Source organism: Callorhinus ursinus, unplaced genomic scaffold, assembly GCF_003265705.2.
Source record: "Callorhinus ursinus isolate GAN/ISIS: 27379988/994484 unplaced genomic scaffold, GSC_fseal_2.0 scaffold18, whole genome shotgun sequence".
Classification (NCBI taxonomy): domain Eukaryota; kingdom Metazoa; phylum Chordata; class Mammalia; order Carnivora; family Otariidae; genus Callorhinus; species Callorhinus ursinus.
The window spans coordinates 31,763,358-31,779,366 of record NW_027397080.1 but is presented as its reverse complement, the minus strand read 5'-3'; the positions used below and the strand labels follow the sequence as shown (position 1 = coordinate 31,779,366).

General features: G+C 58.8%; 1 protein-coding gene across 11 annotated transcripts in view; it reads left to right on the top strand.

Annotated features, from left to right (window-relative positions):
• The window catches only part of CAMTA1 (calmodulin binding transcription activator 1), an 868,902-nt gene that overhangs the window by 631,586 nt on the left and 221,307 nt on the right, over positions 1–16,009 (top strand). The window lies entirely within an intron of this gene.

Below are 16,009 nucleotides of genomic sequence, written 5' to 3'. Positions count from 1 at the left end.
GGGCGTGGGGCTCCTGTGTGCGGTGGCTTGGGGCCGAGGCGCCCTGGCGAGCTTTCCTCGGGGTGTCAGTATGTGGCTGGCCTGGTGCACTGTCAGGTGCCAGGAAGGGGCGAAGCCTGGTTGGGGGGCCAGTCTTTCCTGCCCCAGGAGAATAAAGCCCCACCAGGGGCTTCTGGGGTGCCTCAGTTTCCTCTTGATGAGGACAGAAGGAAGGCTGAGCATCCTGCCCCTGACTGCAGATTGCCTGTGGGCTGAGAGCTGCACATTCGTTTTCTCTTGCGGGTTAGTTAGTCGCCGGCACTTGTGGAAAATCAGCTCTTGGAGGCACGCCAGTGACAGTCAGATTGATTGGAATGGTTGTTAAGAGAGGAGGAGCCCGCGGCTCTGCAGGAAGGAGCCCGGTAATCGATTTGTGATGTCTGCCCTGCCGTGGGACGGAGAAAGGGGTGGAGGATCCCCCCAGGCCCCATCAGGGTGGCCTGGCTGCCAGCTCTGTGTCCGTGGTGCTCGTGCACAGTTGGCTGAGTCAGGCCGGGCTCAGCACCGTGGCCGCCCAGCCTCTCCCCGGCTGGTGGTCATCGGTGGTCATCCTGCCGAGGAGTGGGTGCTCCCATGTGAGTGGGAAGGTCCGAGGGATCCATCCGTCCGGCTAGACAGGGGTCCTCTGATCTGCAGCCGCTCTCTGTGGGCCCCTGCCCCCGTGGGCCGGGCACGGCTGCCCTGATTTCTTCCTATTGCCTCTCCCCGGGCGTTGTGGCTTCTAACCTTTCCCGTTGTGGTTCCACTTTCTGCACCCTTCGAGGTTCAAGTTAGCCAACCCCTGGTCCCCGGGGGCTGGAGGATCTCCCTGGTTCAGCGGTGCGGTTGGGAGGGCTCTGGCAGATTGGAAAACAAGCCCGCAACGGCACGGCGTGCTTTCAGGGAGCAGAGGGCCGCATGTGCCAGAGGGCAGAGGGGCCACTGGTCCCCAGGAAGGTGGCCTGGAAGGCATCTCGGCCCAGAGCCATCTCGGTGTGGACGTGGAGGCTCAGCCCAGCCCCTGCCTCTAAGCCCTTGCCCTTCTCCCTTAGTTCCAGAAATAATTGTCTGTGGTTCAGCAAGTTCATTAGCGGATGATGCCTGAGACTGTCGGAGGATGTGCTGATTTGCAAGACACGGCTTCCCTGACATCTTGCCCTCTTATCAGTTTCCGGGGTTTGTCTCCCCAGGAGGCTGGCCTAGAAGGACCGGTTTCCTAATTGCTCGGCCTCGCGTTCTTGTGAAAGGGGCCTCCCGCGTGGTCATGGGATGATGCTTTTCGTCTTGTTAACTCGAAAAGTTTTCTCTTCTACCTGTCTGCAGGGGTGGAGTGTGGGGCTCCCACCTTGAGAGCAGGGATCGGATGCAGTGGGAGCCTGTCCTGTGGGCCTGGGGTCACACTCTGGCTGCCGAGAAATATTTTCACCCTGAGCAGCCTGCAGCCCCGTCAACTCCTTCCTGGCCCTCCAAAGGCCCCAGGGTCCATTTTGGCTTTTTTCCTTTACTGTTTCATGCCCTATCAAAACACCTCTTGGGCACACTCTCCTGATTCCCGGCCTGACCACTGCCCTCTGTTGCAGCAGTACCCTGGCCGGCTTCCTGCCAGCCAGCCTCCCCTGCAGCCCAGCCCTCTGCTCCTCAGGGGTGCTCCCTCCCCCAGGCCTGCTCTCCCGCACCCACACCTCCTCCTGTCTCCTTGCATCCCGTCACGGGCTTGTGGCTTTTTAATTCCCCTAAATTTACTTTCCTAGAATCAGACACTAGCGGACAGCCATGGGGTGTGAGCTCATTACCCCTCCAAGCTGGAATCCACTAACTCAGATTCGGCTCCTCCTGCCTTGTTCCTGGGGCCAGGAGAGAATTGGGGATCAGGGGGTGCTGAGGGGGTTGACAGCTGTCCCAGCCCTCCCCACCCCCGTGCTTTGGTCCTGGCCACTCTGTGCTAGAGACGTACCTGGGGTGATTCATGGCCGGCTAGGTTTGTTACTTCCAGCTGGCTGGGGACCCCTTCTCCCCAAAGGCCAGTATCACAGGAACTGGTTTCTTAAGGGTAGATCTGGGCCCCTTTATTTTCTCTTTCCAGCCCCAGAGAGTTGTCACTTCAGAGCGTCACCCTTGCTTCCGTGAGCAAGTGACAGGAGGGGACGCACACAGGGGTGGGGGGTCCTGCTCCCCAGCGCCTGCTGTGCAGAAGCAGGTTGAGGAGCAAAGGCCAAAGCAATTAGCGGGGCGCCCGTCCCACGCGAGCCCGTGAGCCTCTGCAGCAGCCGGCGCCATTCAGGGCAATTTGTTCCAGTACTAATTACAACACCAGGATAATGATGGTGTGGCCAGGTTTAATTTCTCTGATATTAAACGGGAAAGAAGCCACGAGACACTGGCCCAGATGGAAATTGGCCCAAGTTTGTCTCTGACACCAATTACCAGGAGAAAGGACTGGCGGGGGAGTGGAGATGTCAGGGCAGGGGCTGCGGTAAGGAGCCAAGGAAGCAGGCCACCCCCACCCCGCCCCGGCTCCTGGGAAGCCAGCCTGGTCCCCTGAAGCCACCAGCTGCTGGCCACACACCCTCCCAGCAAGCGGGGTGCGAGGGGCTGGGGGATAAGGGGTGAGAGGAAGGGGATTGGAGGGAGCAGGGAGGGGAAGGAGGGCTTCTGGGTAAGGGAGAGTTTGTTCAAGGGGCAGCCCTAAAAGTTTCGGAGTGACCTGGTTTCCAGGGGAGGGAGCTACCTTGCCCTCTCTCCATTGCTAATAAATACTTCAAGATGTGAGCAGGGAGACAAGTGAGGAGCCAGACCCTTCCCCCAGAGTGGAGGGGAGTGAGGCCCCAAGGTTCATAAGGTCATTGTCATGACTGGTGTGCGCCACGTGAAGTCATCTGCCCAGCTGGGTCAGGGCCTTTGGGGGATTTGCCCTGGGACCTGGAGAAGCCATGGCCACTGGCCAGGACACCTCCTCCGTCACATCATCTGCACACCAGCCTCCCTGTGTCACAGCTGGCAAGACCCTTAAGCCCCCCTGAGCTCAGCCGCCGCATGTCCTAGACAGACCTGGAGGCCCAGAGAGGCCCAGAGAGGACAGGGCCAGACCCAGGGTCACCCAGCTGGTCAGTGAAAAAGAGCCGGCTGGGGTCAGGCCTCCTGACTCCTTGCTTCTGCCTCCAAGGGCCTGAACTGCCGACAGCCCCTGCAGTCGTCCCGACCCTGAGCCTTGCTGGGTGCCGGAGGCCACGTGGCTACTCCCGAGGCGGGGCTGCTCCCAGGGTGAGCCACGCGGCGGGGTCTCAGCCTCTGTCCCTGCCGCCCACAGACTCTCCTGCTTGGGAATCTTCTCGCACTCAGGCGCAGGGCCTTCCTGCCGCCTCCTGCATCCCCTTCCTGGGCCCCCACTTTCCATCCCTTTGGGCGTTTCTCACCCATCCACAACCCCAAGGAGAACAGGCCCCCTTTCAGGCTAGACTTTCCAGCAGATTCTGTATGGCTCATTTGGAAACTATTTCTGCTTCTAATGAGTGTTTTTCTTTGTGCCCTTGTCCTCTAAAATGCTTAATGAATGTTTTCTGTGCTCGAGTGGAGCAGGGGGTGTGTCCCTGGGTGTCTGCTGCCGCCGTTCGGGGGGCTGTTAGGCTGCCGAGACCAGCTCACTGGGGCAGAGGTGGCGAGGAGCTCCTTCCTTGCCCACCCCAGCAGCACGCCCAGAGGCCCGTGGGCTCATGAGCACCGCTGGGTGAGCACAGGGACCTGGGGGCTCTGGGGGGACCCCGGGACTGGGGGCTCCTAGATCGCTGGAGAAGGGCGGGTGTCCAAGGAGGAGCTGGGTTCCAGCTCTGCCCTGTCGACCCTGAGCATCAGAAGCTGTGACCACACAGCCACCGCGGACGCCAAATCCTGGCCAGACAGTGCACGGGATCCTTACCGTGGGCCCCGTGTCGCCCAGGAGAAGACCAGGCTGTCCGAAGTCCCATGGTCACCCAGTCAGCAGAGGGCGACCCTTGCCACCCTCTCTGCCTCCCTGGGCCACCAGTGGCACCCTCTCTTCTAGGGAGCAGCTACAGACAGCCTGCTTTGGGCCCCCCGGCCCCAGGCCTCAGGCCCAGAGAGGAGGCAGCTCCGGGCCTCTCAGGCCCACACTCTCTGCCTCCTGCCTTCCCCGGAGCTCAGCCAGCCCTGCTGCCCCTCGTCGTGTCAGGTGCTGGGGTGCTGTCTGCACCCAGTACCACAGCACGGGGCCCCGTGTGGAGCCAGCCCAGAGGGGTGCAGCGGTGGGGGTACCAGCTCCTGGGGAGCTAGCTCCAGGCTGCCCTGGCGCCACTGGGGCCCCCAGCCCAGGAGCGGAGGGGGGGCCTCAGTCATAGGACCCCCTGTCTTCTAGGGGAGGAGGGAGACCCCCGTTCTTGCTTGGGCAGAGCCCCAGCTTCTCCTCACAAGTGCCCGTGAGAACTCTGTTTCCCCACCTGGTGGGCAAGGCCTGGAGGTCGAGCTGAAGCCCTAGATCCGTTTGTCGGGTTGTTGGCCCACAGCCGGTGTTGCCTCCTCAGGAGAGCGCTTCTCCTGCCTGGAGGAGGGGGCTAAAATGGCAGCCGCGGAGAAAAGGCAGGAGCCAGCAGCCTCCCCAGGCTGACCCCGGGCTCTGCAGCTTCTCAGGGCCCCGGAGAAGCACCTTTGCTCGTGTTCGGGGCTGGGGACAGTCACAGGGAACAGCTCCTTGACAGCTTCTCCTCCAGATACAGGCCTGGACCCCAGCGTGTTCCAAGGGAGCCCTGCCTTCCTTCGGCCCCGGCCTCCTCACGCAGAGCAAATTCTGCAGGGTCCCCGAGGGGGTACACTGAGACCCAGGCATCCCCAGCCAGCAGGGGAGGGGGCAGGGGGGCGGGCAGGCCTCCTCACCCAGCACTCAAACCACAGCACCCCTGCGGGTGTGCAGTGTGTCCCCATACGTATATATTTCTCTCCAATGCCGGACGGTCTCCCGAGCCACCTCTGGCTCCCCAGGAAGGGTCCACAGAGCTCACTGCTACCCGGAAGTGGCAAAGTGGGGGCACGGTTGGGTCAGGGGGGTGCATCCCGCAGGATCACAGAACATTTGCTCCTGTCCCCAGCACATCGCCCACATTGCCCTTCGGGGTACCCACATGGCACAGAGTGGGGGAATGCGCACCATCGGCCCTCTGTTTGGGATGGTGTTTACTTCAACCCCTTGAAATAGTGGGGTTGGGTCCCCCAGGGAAGCACCTAGTAGCTGCATGTCTCTGGGCAGTTCACCTAATTTCTCTGCATCTCCGTTTCCTCCTCAGTAAATGGGGACAGTAATAACATCACTGCGCAGGGCTGTTGTCGAGAAATAGTCCACCCTGCTGCATGGACACGCGTAGCCAGCTCCTGGCACGTGGCAAGCGCCTAACGGGATAGCTCTGGGTTGGACCTGTAAGCTGGCATCCTGACACCCCTGGGAAAGCTTTGTGATCCCCCAGGCTGCATCACCCCTCTATCCTGCGCAGCGAGGTGGCAGGGGGCTGGAGCCAGTGTCCCCCAGCGCGTGAGCTGGTCAGGACCAGCTGGCCAGGGTATGTCTCTTCCTGCAAGCCGCCTTCCGCTGCAGCAGGACACAGAGCGAGACACATTCTAGAAGTGGTGGCCCTGTTGTCGCTATAAATGTCCCTTGCCCACCCCCCGCAAAAAGACTTTAAATCCGTCTGGAGAATGATCAACTTTTTTGCAATTTGTGACCCAAGTACCCCCTACCCGACATCCACTCACTCTTTCTGGAAGTGCAGCCCCTCCTGGGACCATGCCTCCAGCCCTCGGGGGCAGCCTGCAGGTAAGCTGGGTCACAGAAGGGACCAGAAGCCCCAACCGGGCACCTGGAGGAGCATATCCACACTAAGCCTGAGTCTTCAGGCTCATCCTAGTGGTGGGGACATCTCCACTTGGAGTGAGCTGGACTCCACCAGCAGGCCATCCCCGCGATGCAGGTGACAGTCCAGCAAAAGAGAGATCTTCCTTCCTCCTTCCTCCCTCCCTTACTCCCTCCCTCCCTCCCTTCTTTCTTTCCCTCACTCTCCCCCCGCCTTTCTTTCACCTTGTTTCCTAATGGAAGATATTATAGCTTCATAAAAAATACTCAAGGCTTCTTACTCAGTAACTGTTTTTATGTGTCATTGGGGTAGAATAGAAGTGGCTGGGAAATAAAGCATCACGGAGCATGCTCTGTATGTGGTCCCGTGAACATGTCATGCGTTACTCAGACTGAGGTGCCGTGGGGCTTGCTGTGACGTGTGGCTTTGATGGGGCTTAGAACACTAGGAGGCATTGTTGTCAGGCTGGCTCTCTGTCCCAATGGGGGCATTTTGACCCACATGCTTCAAGGAAGAGAAATGAGTTGGTGCCTGAGGGGTCCCTGAGGCCTGGCTCCGTGGGGAGGAGAAGGTGCCTCAGGCAAACCACACCCTCTGGGGTCATCCCACAGACACTGAGTCTCGAAAGCCAAGAGCTCTGCCCAGTCCCGGTGTCCTCCCGTCAGCCACAGAGAGTGTGGGACGTGGCAGATGCCAGGAATGGCCTGGGCCGGGGCCGAGGGTCTTTTGACAGTGCGCGTGGCCCACAGACACCACAGCCAGGCACCAGGTGGCCCTCACTGCTTGGTGGGGACTCTAAGTCCAGTGCCATTTGGTTCTCACGGCTGCCCTTAAAGAGGAGTCAGGGCTGGGTGAATTCACCCTGATTTTCCCAGATGAAGAAACAGGGTCCAGGAGAACAAGGGACCTCCAAAGACTAGGGCAGACAGGACTGAGTCCAGGCTCCTTAAACCAGGGATAGAGCACACAGGGGAGGGAGTCACTGGACCCCAAGTGTTGGAGAGGCAGATGAAGGACCCGGAATTTACATGCCTGGGGTGCCTGGCTGGCCCAGTAGGCGGCCCCTGAAGCTGGTGAGGGAGACCTAGAGTGGGCTGGGTGGTCAGGGGAAGCTTCCTGGAGGAGGAGGAGGTGCGCTTAGGATGGAAGAAGGAGGTGGGATGTTCTTCCATGCCCTTTCTGACCTGCGGCAGGCGTGGGCCTCGGAGCACAGTGACAGGTAGGACTAACAAGGCCGTGTGGGGTCCAGGCTCCGCAGGCTGCAATCCCACAGGCCAGGTACCCACTGTCCCAGAAGCGCTCAGGGCAAGTGTCCCAGGCCCTGGTGTCCATCAAGTGACTTGGAGGCAGCGTGGGGGAGGCCCGCACCCCCAATTTCTGCTCAGGCCCAGGGGCAGAGAGCAGGAGAGACGGGGCCAGAGCACGGGAGCTTGCAGGTTCAATGCTGCCCTGGAGTCCTCCCGAGGCTGACGAGGATTACTGTCAGTACCGGTATCGGTGAGAGAGACAGTAGCCCTGTGCAGGCCGCCGCCCTGTCATTGCCATGTGGAAGCGCGGCGGGGGCGCGAAGGGAACGTGTCTTACGGGGGCCCAGAGGCCTGTCGGGAAAGAGGAACTCCTGAGACAAAGACCCACAAAGGTCTTCACGTCTTGCTTGGCAATGGTCGCTCTGCTCATTGGAAGCGAATTGTCGCGGCAGGCAGAGTCTGGACAGAAGCTCGAGGTCTGCAGGTAATAGGACAGGGCTCCAGAAGGTGTTGGCACTGAAGGAGAAGTGAGTGGAGGGAGCCCAGTGAAGCAGGGGTGGCATAGGGGGAGGAGGGGAGAGGGTGGCGCGGCAGGTGCAGGAGCATCCCCCCCCCCCCGCCACCAGGAGAGACGGTGGAGAAGAGGAGGAAGGCCGGGGACAGGGGAACAGAGCAAAGCCCTGTCTTCTAAGCGACCGGGTTCTTTCTTGGGGGAGAGCACAGCAGACGATCGGCAAGCAGGGAAGGCCTCTGGCAGCCGGGGAAGGGGCAGGGGTGGAGAAGGTAGCTCCAGGCTGCAGGGGGCAAGGGTGATCAGAGGGCTCCTTCCTGGGCCGCCTCCTTGTGTCGCTTCTATTCTAACTAACAGCTTCCACTCCGTTCTCCATTGATGTGCCTTGAATAACGTGACGAGAAGATAAGGTAGACACTAGGAATTTAGGGTGCTATGCAAAAATTGCTCGATTCCATTAAGATTTCAGGATGTTTGCCAGGCTGCACAGCAGAGCGGGTATTATTTCCTTCTTAGACATCTTTGCTTGATTGCAATTTATGATGCCAAGGCCTCTGCTGTACCCACCTAAAGCCTCCAGAAAAATATGGCCATCCCCCCCAAAGCAGCCATTATTCTCTCTATGGAAAGTCACTGGGTATTTTCCAGAAGATTCCCTAATCCTGGTCCCCTTCTCTGAGGGTGGGGGGAGCAACCAGCAATCAGGTCCCAGCTGCAGGACGCTCACCTTATAAATCTCAGCTGCCCGGGTGGCCGGAGCCCTCGGGGGAGGCGGGACCCTCTACCCCCACCTGGTGGGCCCAGGGCCCCCGGTTTAAATTCAGCTCTGTACTTCCCTAGCCACGGACTCTGGCCATGTGAATGACCATCCTTGAATCTTATTTCTCTGTCTGTGAAACAGGCACGCAAGGCCTCTCTCCTGGTGTCCCTGCGAGGATGGGCTGAGCTAAGGCCCACAAAGGTCTTCACGTCTTACTTGGCAATGGTGGCTCTGCTCATCACCCCGCCGGGACTATTTCCGGCAGTCTTTGCTCTAGGGGATCATGTGGGTGGCTGTCACTGGCGAGGTCTGAGAAGGTCCCCTCCAGACCACATTTCAAGTGGCAAAATGCTAGGGCCCTCCCGTGTGCCCGTGGGGGGACAGGCCCGATTTGCTAATGCACCTGCGGTCTCAGGCAGGAGCTTGGTGCTCACTTAGTGAAAGGGAACCTCCACACTGTTGCCATCTGTGGGCTGCTCGCCACCCCCCCACCGCCCCCACCCCTGCCATGGTGTCCCCTTGGCTCCCTTCCCCCACCGGGACAGGCTGCCATCTCTCCGGGCCCATCCTGCAAAGCCCCCTCTGTCCTTCAGCCCTCCAAGGACCGAGCTGCCCCAACCAGAATGGAAGACAGAGCAAGAAGGAGGTATCGCTCCTTGGAGATGGAAATTATTAATTAGTCTTATTATCCAGGACTTGTCAGTCTCTTAATCCTTCCGTCTGCAGAGGGGTTTATGCCTCCATGGCGTGTGTTGTCAGCTTGGCTAAGCAATTGCCTTTCATGGAAAAGCAGAACAATGGGCGATACAGTTTGGTTACTATCTTTATTTATCGAGCCAAACAATCCCTGCTCCCCTTCGACGGAGCATCCTTCAAAGACGGGAGGGAGGCAAAAGCCACTTAGTTTCCCTTCTAGATGGCATACAATGTGGGACTTTTGTTTAATTATCCTTTTCATGTAATCTTCAACTGACATTCTGTCCTCAATATGCCAATCTCCTTTGGAGCAGAGGGGAAAAGGGTGGTTTCCAAAGCGAAAGACAAAAATTTGCCTAAAGGAAACACTTTCTATTTTGCCTCTGAAAGAACTCAAAGGGCCAAGAGTGAAATTCAGGTGTAACTTGGTAAGAGTGAAACAGCAACTGTGAGCCTTCGGTTCACAAGCTCCATGGGTGACCGTCAGGTGCTCGCTCAGGCCCCCAGGCGTCCCCGAGCCGGCGAAGCTGGCCTGCCCGGGCCGGTGATAGACTCTGGTCCGTGACATGGCATCGTCACTGCTTCTCCCAGCATAAGAGTCCAGGATGTGGACTCCTCAGGATGCCGCTATTCCCGTGCAAGACACCACACACTCCAGACGCACAGGTGTGCACAGGTGTGCACAGGTGTGCACAGGTGTGCACAGGTGTGCACAGGTATCGTTGCTCCTCACCCCTCCCCTCTTCGTTCTCCTGCTCTCCTTCCTGTAAAGGGCGCTAGGAAGCCCAGAGGAGACTTCTCGCCATCCCCGCCCCCACTCCCAAACTGGCCAGGACATCCTGAGGGCTTTCCCCTCCCCTGTTCCGGACACACCAGAGTCCTCCTTGGCGACGGGGGAATATTAGTGGGGCCCATACCTTCCTGGCCACCTGGCTACAGGGAGATTCGGCCATGTTGCCTGCTCTCGCCCAACACCGGCCCGAAGCGAGAGGCACAGCCCAGCAGAGCAGCCCTTGGAAGTCTCTGGCACCCGGGGGCCTCACGGGGTCCTTGTCCTCGGCCGTCCCACCCGTGCTTTTCTTTGCTCTTCCTGGAACCCTGCCCTCTTGCTTCTCCCTCGCCCCCATCAACTGCTGGCGCGTTTCCTGCCTAACAAAATGCTCCCCTTTCTAGCAGGAGTCCTCAGATATGTGCCCCAAGCCCGCTCTCCCCTCACCGCGCCCCTCCTCGCTCCTTCCCTCCGGGCCCCGGGCCACGCCCCGGGCTCGCCCATGACCTCCAGATCGTGAAACCCAAAGGTCACGTCACCACATCCTCTTTCCTGACCTCCAGGCAGCAATTTCCAAGTTGGCCATTCCCTCTTTCTGGAATGTGCTCCTCTCCTGCAGCAGGGACCCTCCCCAGCTGTCTCCCCCACTGCCTGTTCTTTGCAGGCTCCTCCCCTTCTCTTCCACCCCTCGATGTGGGCTTCCTGGGCCTTCTCCTCTCTGTCTGCACTGTCTCCCCGAGTCATCTCCCTCACTCTCAGGGCTTCACCCACCAGCTCCACGCTGACTCCTGCACCCTGACCTCGCCACTAAGCACCAGAATTCCCATCCAGCAGTGCACGCAGCATCCCGCCCAAATGCGGAACCAGCATCTCAGGCTTCCCTCGGCCAACGCAGGGTCTGATCTCCATGTGCTCACCTTCGCGGTGCAGCCACCAGAACACTGCTGCCCAGGACGTGAGCCAGCCTTTCTTGATCCCCATCTTTGGCCCACTGCCCCCTTCCCCATCAAAAATATGTCTCAACTGTATTCCCCTTCCCCTCTCTTCCGCCGCTACCGAGTCAAAGCCACAACTCTCTCCTGTACCAGCGCGAGCCTCTCCTGCCCATGTGGTCCGTTCTCCACAAAGGAGCCGGAGGGGGCCGCTCCCGTCCCAAATCATACCAGGGTTCATGCTTTCAACCAGTTCAATAAGTCTGCGTGGCACTTAGAGTAACAGCCAAACCCTTACCGGGCCACGGAGGGCCTGCACCTCCAACCTTGTCCTTCCTCTCCCTCCGCACTCTCCAGCTATGCGGACTTCTTCCTACCCCTCACTTGAGCCAAGCTTTCTGGCCCCAGGACCTTTGCACCTGCTCTTCCTGTTGCCTGGAGGCCAACCTGGGCCTCCATGGTTGACACTAAGATTCGGCCTCTGCTCCATCCTCAGCTCCTCAGCAGAGTCCTCCTGACACCCCATCTAACTTTCCCTTGCTGTCTGGCAAACCATTACCAACACTGTATTATGAAATATGAAGATATACAGGAAAGTTGAGGGATTTTACAAGCATCCGAGACCTACCACCCAGTTCTACCGTTAACATTTTCTTATATTGTTTTATCAGTTGTAAGTCCTTCCATCCATTTATTTATTTGTCATGCATTGCAGACTAAGTTGCAGACAACAGTACGCCACCCCCCGCCCCAGTACAGCAGCACGAGCATCATTATCAGTGACCCCAGGTCAAGGTACACGCGGTTCTCCTTTTGCTTTGAGGTGAAATTGGCACAGGGTGAAACATTTGGAGGCACAAATGTCAAGGTACTCGTTGACAAGCTGTGATCCACATCACCCAAGGCCACAGCAAGATTTAGAATGTTCCATCGCCCCAGGAATCGCCCCATGTCCCTTCTCAGCGGGTTCCCATGCTGTGTGCTAGAGGTCCCCCCTGTTCTGACCGTCCACCACAGATTCGTTTTTCCTGTTCTAGAACTTCCTATAAATGCAACCCTACAGCACATCCTTGTCCTCCTAGGTGAGGCGTCTTTCACTCAGCAAATCTCCTGCAATGCACGTGTGGTGTCACACGACCATGGTGTCGGTTCTTGCCTCTCCCCCGCCCCCATCCCCAGCCTTCATAAGAGCAGGGACATCCTGTTGTGTTTGCTGCTACCTCTCCAGTTTCTAGAACTGTGCCCGGCAGGTGGATCTGGATCTCGTGGGTGGGTGTGAACGGTGTGTATCCCCAGCCAGAAGGCAGGCTTCCTGGGGATGCTCCCAGGCTCTCCCATGGCCGCCTCTGGGGCCCGACTGTGCCCCACAACAACAAGCATCAGAATTGGGTAAAGACAGCAGAAGGGACCAGCACTTCAACAGCACACGCCTCCTCCCTTCCAGCCTTCCTCCGCCCTCCCTCCTGAAGAGGGAGAAGGTTTGCTCTCCAGAGACCCAGTTAAACTGGCCATAATATGGTGAGAGGACGTCAGAGTCTGTGGCACACCCAGGAAGGGGATTCTGGGAACATGAGACTCGAGAATTCTCTGTGAGGTTAGCTCGGAGGACGGAGAGGAAATCCAGAGCAGAAAGGTTTGGTGATCCTGAATTGCTAAAAGATTTCTGAATTTGGGGACAAAGTTCTCAGGAAAATGCTGTCAGTCCCAAAGACATGAGCTCCTGTGGATCTCTCGACTTGCTCTCTCTCTGCTCCCGTTTCTCTGCTGGAGGAGGGGGCGGTTCAGGAGGCTCCTGTGCAAAGGCCCCAGCCCAGGTCCCTGATGCGGGTTAAAATCCGAGGACAGTTAGCAGGACACAGGTGGGGTGCTCTGTGCTCCCCAGCCCCGGGGGTCATCCTCGGGCAACTATGGGCACAGGGCCCTCACTGGCCTTGGGGAGCACAGTGGACAGCCTGAGAGGGCCTCATGGCTCAGAGACAAGAGATGGAACCAGCCCCATGACAGTTACAAGGAGCCACCACACTCACTGGGCTGGCGAGACTGGGGGTGGCTAGTCCTTCCCACCAAGGGCAGCCCCTCTGTCGGGGTTAGCCCTGGGTTTGTAACAGCATATGACCCTCGTAATAACCGTAGCACAGTTCCCTGTGTCAGACCTGATGCCAAACACTTTAAAGTCTCCTTGAATGCTTATGACGGCGCTGCACCATTTTATGGGTGAGGAAACTGAGCCCCAGAGATGGGTTCATTAGCCCAAAGTGACACAGCTCCGTGCCACTCTGGAAACAGGATTAGAACCCAGATCAGTGTAGCCACCCAGACCGCGACAGAGCTGCCCACTCCCAGCTGGGGCCCCACGGAGCCCTGGTCCTGGGTCCATCGCTCACCGACCATCACCAGAGTCTCCTGCTTCCAGCATTCACAGCCAAAGACCTTGGCCGAGCCCGGGTCCACGCTCTCTGCGGGATATGACGCCAGGCCCAGCTAATTCCAGCAAAGTCCCAGACCAGCTCTCTCTGTTGCCTCCAATAAGCTAGGATTTAGAAAATCTGCCCTGAGTTCTCACCCACCTGCCCCCTAAGCTCGAGGCCACCACCACGACCTACCCTCTCCTGACCAGTGCCCTCCTGCACTCCCATGGGCACATGCATCAGGCAGCTGCGGCCTGCCGTGTGTCACCCATGCCTCCATCACCCCCCTCTCTCCTGGGTGTCGAGCAGTTAGCTCCACGGCCCCAAGGGAGAGGGGAAGGAGGCCGGTCTCCGCCAGCCCTCCTGACAGGCATCATTGCACTGACAGCCACCAAGATGCCCCCTGATGCACCACTGCTCTCTGCTTCCTGGGAGCGGCTGCCTTTGGTGGCGGGGTGGCTGGGGTGGTGACCTGGGATAAGCCAGGCCCAAGGGTGGCACTGCACCTCTTCAAACAAGCCCTATAAAGTTTAGCAGTTTGGGCAGCTCGGGCAGAGAGATGTAGCCAAAAGAGCGTCCCTCGTGATGCGGGGCTGGGCACGCTCTGCTGTCTCTGGTCCGTGTCTCTGGCAGGCTCCTCGTTGCTGGGACCCTCCGAGGCTCTGGGTGGCTGGGTGGAGAGGGCTCCAGAGGAGCCGCCCCCTTGCTGAGTCAGGGTTTCCCCCACACCCCGCCACCAGGCCCAGCCCTGCTTGATTTGGCAGCTTTCAGCAACATTGGCACTAGAGCTTGAAGGGACCTCAGAAACGAGCTGGCCCCACCCCGTTTGCATAGGGAAGCTGTCACCCCGGGAGCTGGATGACTTTGCTGGGGGTCCCTGAGTCACAGGAAGAGCTGGGCCTGAATCCTGCGTCCCGACAGCCAGGCCAGGCCTCCTTGCAGGACGCCCCTTCCGGGGGAGCCCGCGGGGAGCCACAGTGCTCTTGCCAGCCCTCCAGGCCCCCCAGCGCGCAGCTCAGCCACAGCCCTGGCGTCTGATCAGAGAGTGCACGCTCACAACATCAGCCCCAGTCGAGCTTAATTAGATCAAAGATGGTCCTGCTGCAGGAAACAGATCGTGTGCTCAGCCCCAGAAACGAGGTTGGAATTTAACTGCTGTTGGGGTGCTGACTGCCTCTTTGTGGAAGAGACACCGCTGTGGCTGGCTGAGACATGGCCAGGCGTTTGTGGGTGTGAGGATTCTGTCCTGTGACGCTGTGGTGTGCTGTAGATGTTTCACAACCAGGCTCTAGGGAAACCAGATGCCTGACGGGTAGCGCTCGCCAATTTCCGTGGTGCAAACCCTCCCACTGGAATGGGTTTCAAGATGCTGATTCAATGTCCGCTGGCTTGCAACCTTCCTGAGTATTCAACAGGCCAGGACAAGCCAGATCCCACACACCCCAGCTTTATTGCTTCAGTGTAGCACAGACATGGAGACGGAGGCCTGTGTCCCGTGCTGCAGGGCCTGTCTGGTCCTCTCCGCTCCTTGTCCAAGACAGAGCTCCTACTTCGGGGAAGAAAAGGCAGGGTCTCTCTTTTGAGTCTCCGCTGGTACAAGTAAGCTGCCACCATGGAGATTTCTGAGACCCAAGGGGGCCTGCTTTGGGCATCTGAGACCTGGCCTCCGGGATGGTCTCTGTCCCCTTTACGCATCTGTCACTCAACTGTCCTAGAGCGGTTGATGAGCTGCGCACCCCCAGACCTTCCAATGTCATGCCAGCCCAGACCCCTCCTGTCCCCCCTCCCACGGGACTCAGGTGGACCTTCAATCAGGGTCAGGCCACGGTGCCACTAGTCCCACTTTGATGCTCAAAGTTCCACTCCGAGTGAGCCCAGTCCTCCCCCCCCACCCCCCAGGGCAGCACCTCCCCAGGGCAAGGTCCTGCCTCTGAAAATCCCATTGCTTGTCTCACCTGAGGCAGGCGCAGTGCCTTCCCGGCCTTCCCGGCACACCCAAGCTCTGGGTGTGAATCCCAGCTCTGCCCTCGCTCCCTTGGGGAGTGACTTAACCTCTCCTCACCTGCACAGTGGAGAAAGTAATAGTACCTGTGTCAGGGGGTTGTTGAGAGGAACACACGCCTAACTCGTAGCAAACACTCGGCATGAGGTGGCGCATAGTATGTGCTCAATAAATGGGCGCTGGCGGCAGAAAAGGCTGGGTGTGACACACAGCCATTTGCGCCTCCCGTATTTCTCACTTCCTGTGGCCCGTTCTTCAGCAGCTGGTGGCTGCTCTTCGATCTCTAGGGTAGCCCACGGAGCAAAGCCATTGTGGCCACCAGAGCGGGACTAGGTGGCTAGCACTCTGGGTAGTAAGTCTTCACTCAGGATGGAGCGGCCACCTCCAGGTCTGGGGCTGAGCCAAGCTGAAGCAGAGCCTTCAGGCAAAAGGAGAAATCCGTGACACGGATCCTGTCTTATTTAAAATTTTGGTATTTGGTGCATCATGGATTTTTGCATTAATTTTTATGTCTTTTTCAAAGGCTGCAGTAAAATAGCATTTGTCCTGATGGCTGAGCATCTGGGTGCCTCTTAAATTGAGTGCCCACTGGCTCACCCCAGTCCCCGAGGGCCAGCCTGTGCTTGCAAGTATCCCTGACAGGACGATTCAAGAAAACTCATGGGAGGAATCCACATTCAGGTGCCAGAGCCCGAGTGACCTGGAGGACACGTGAGGACAGAGCCTTCCAGGTCCAGGACCTGGCTCAGGTTTCCAACCCCTGACTGAGGCTGTTCAGGGCACTCATAGCTGCACCCCCAGAGGAGGGGCTGAG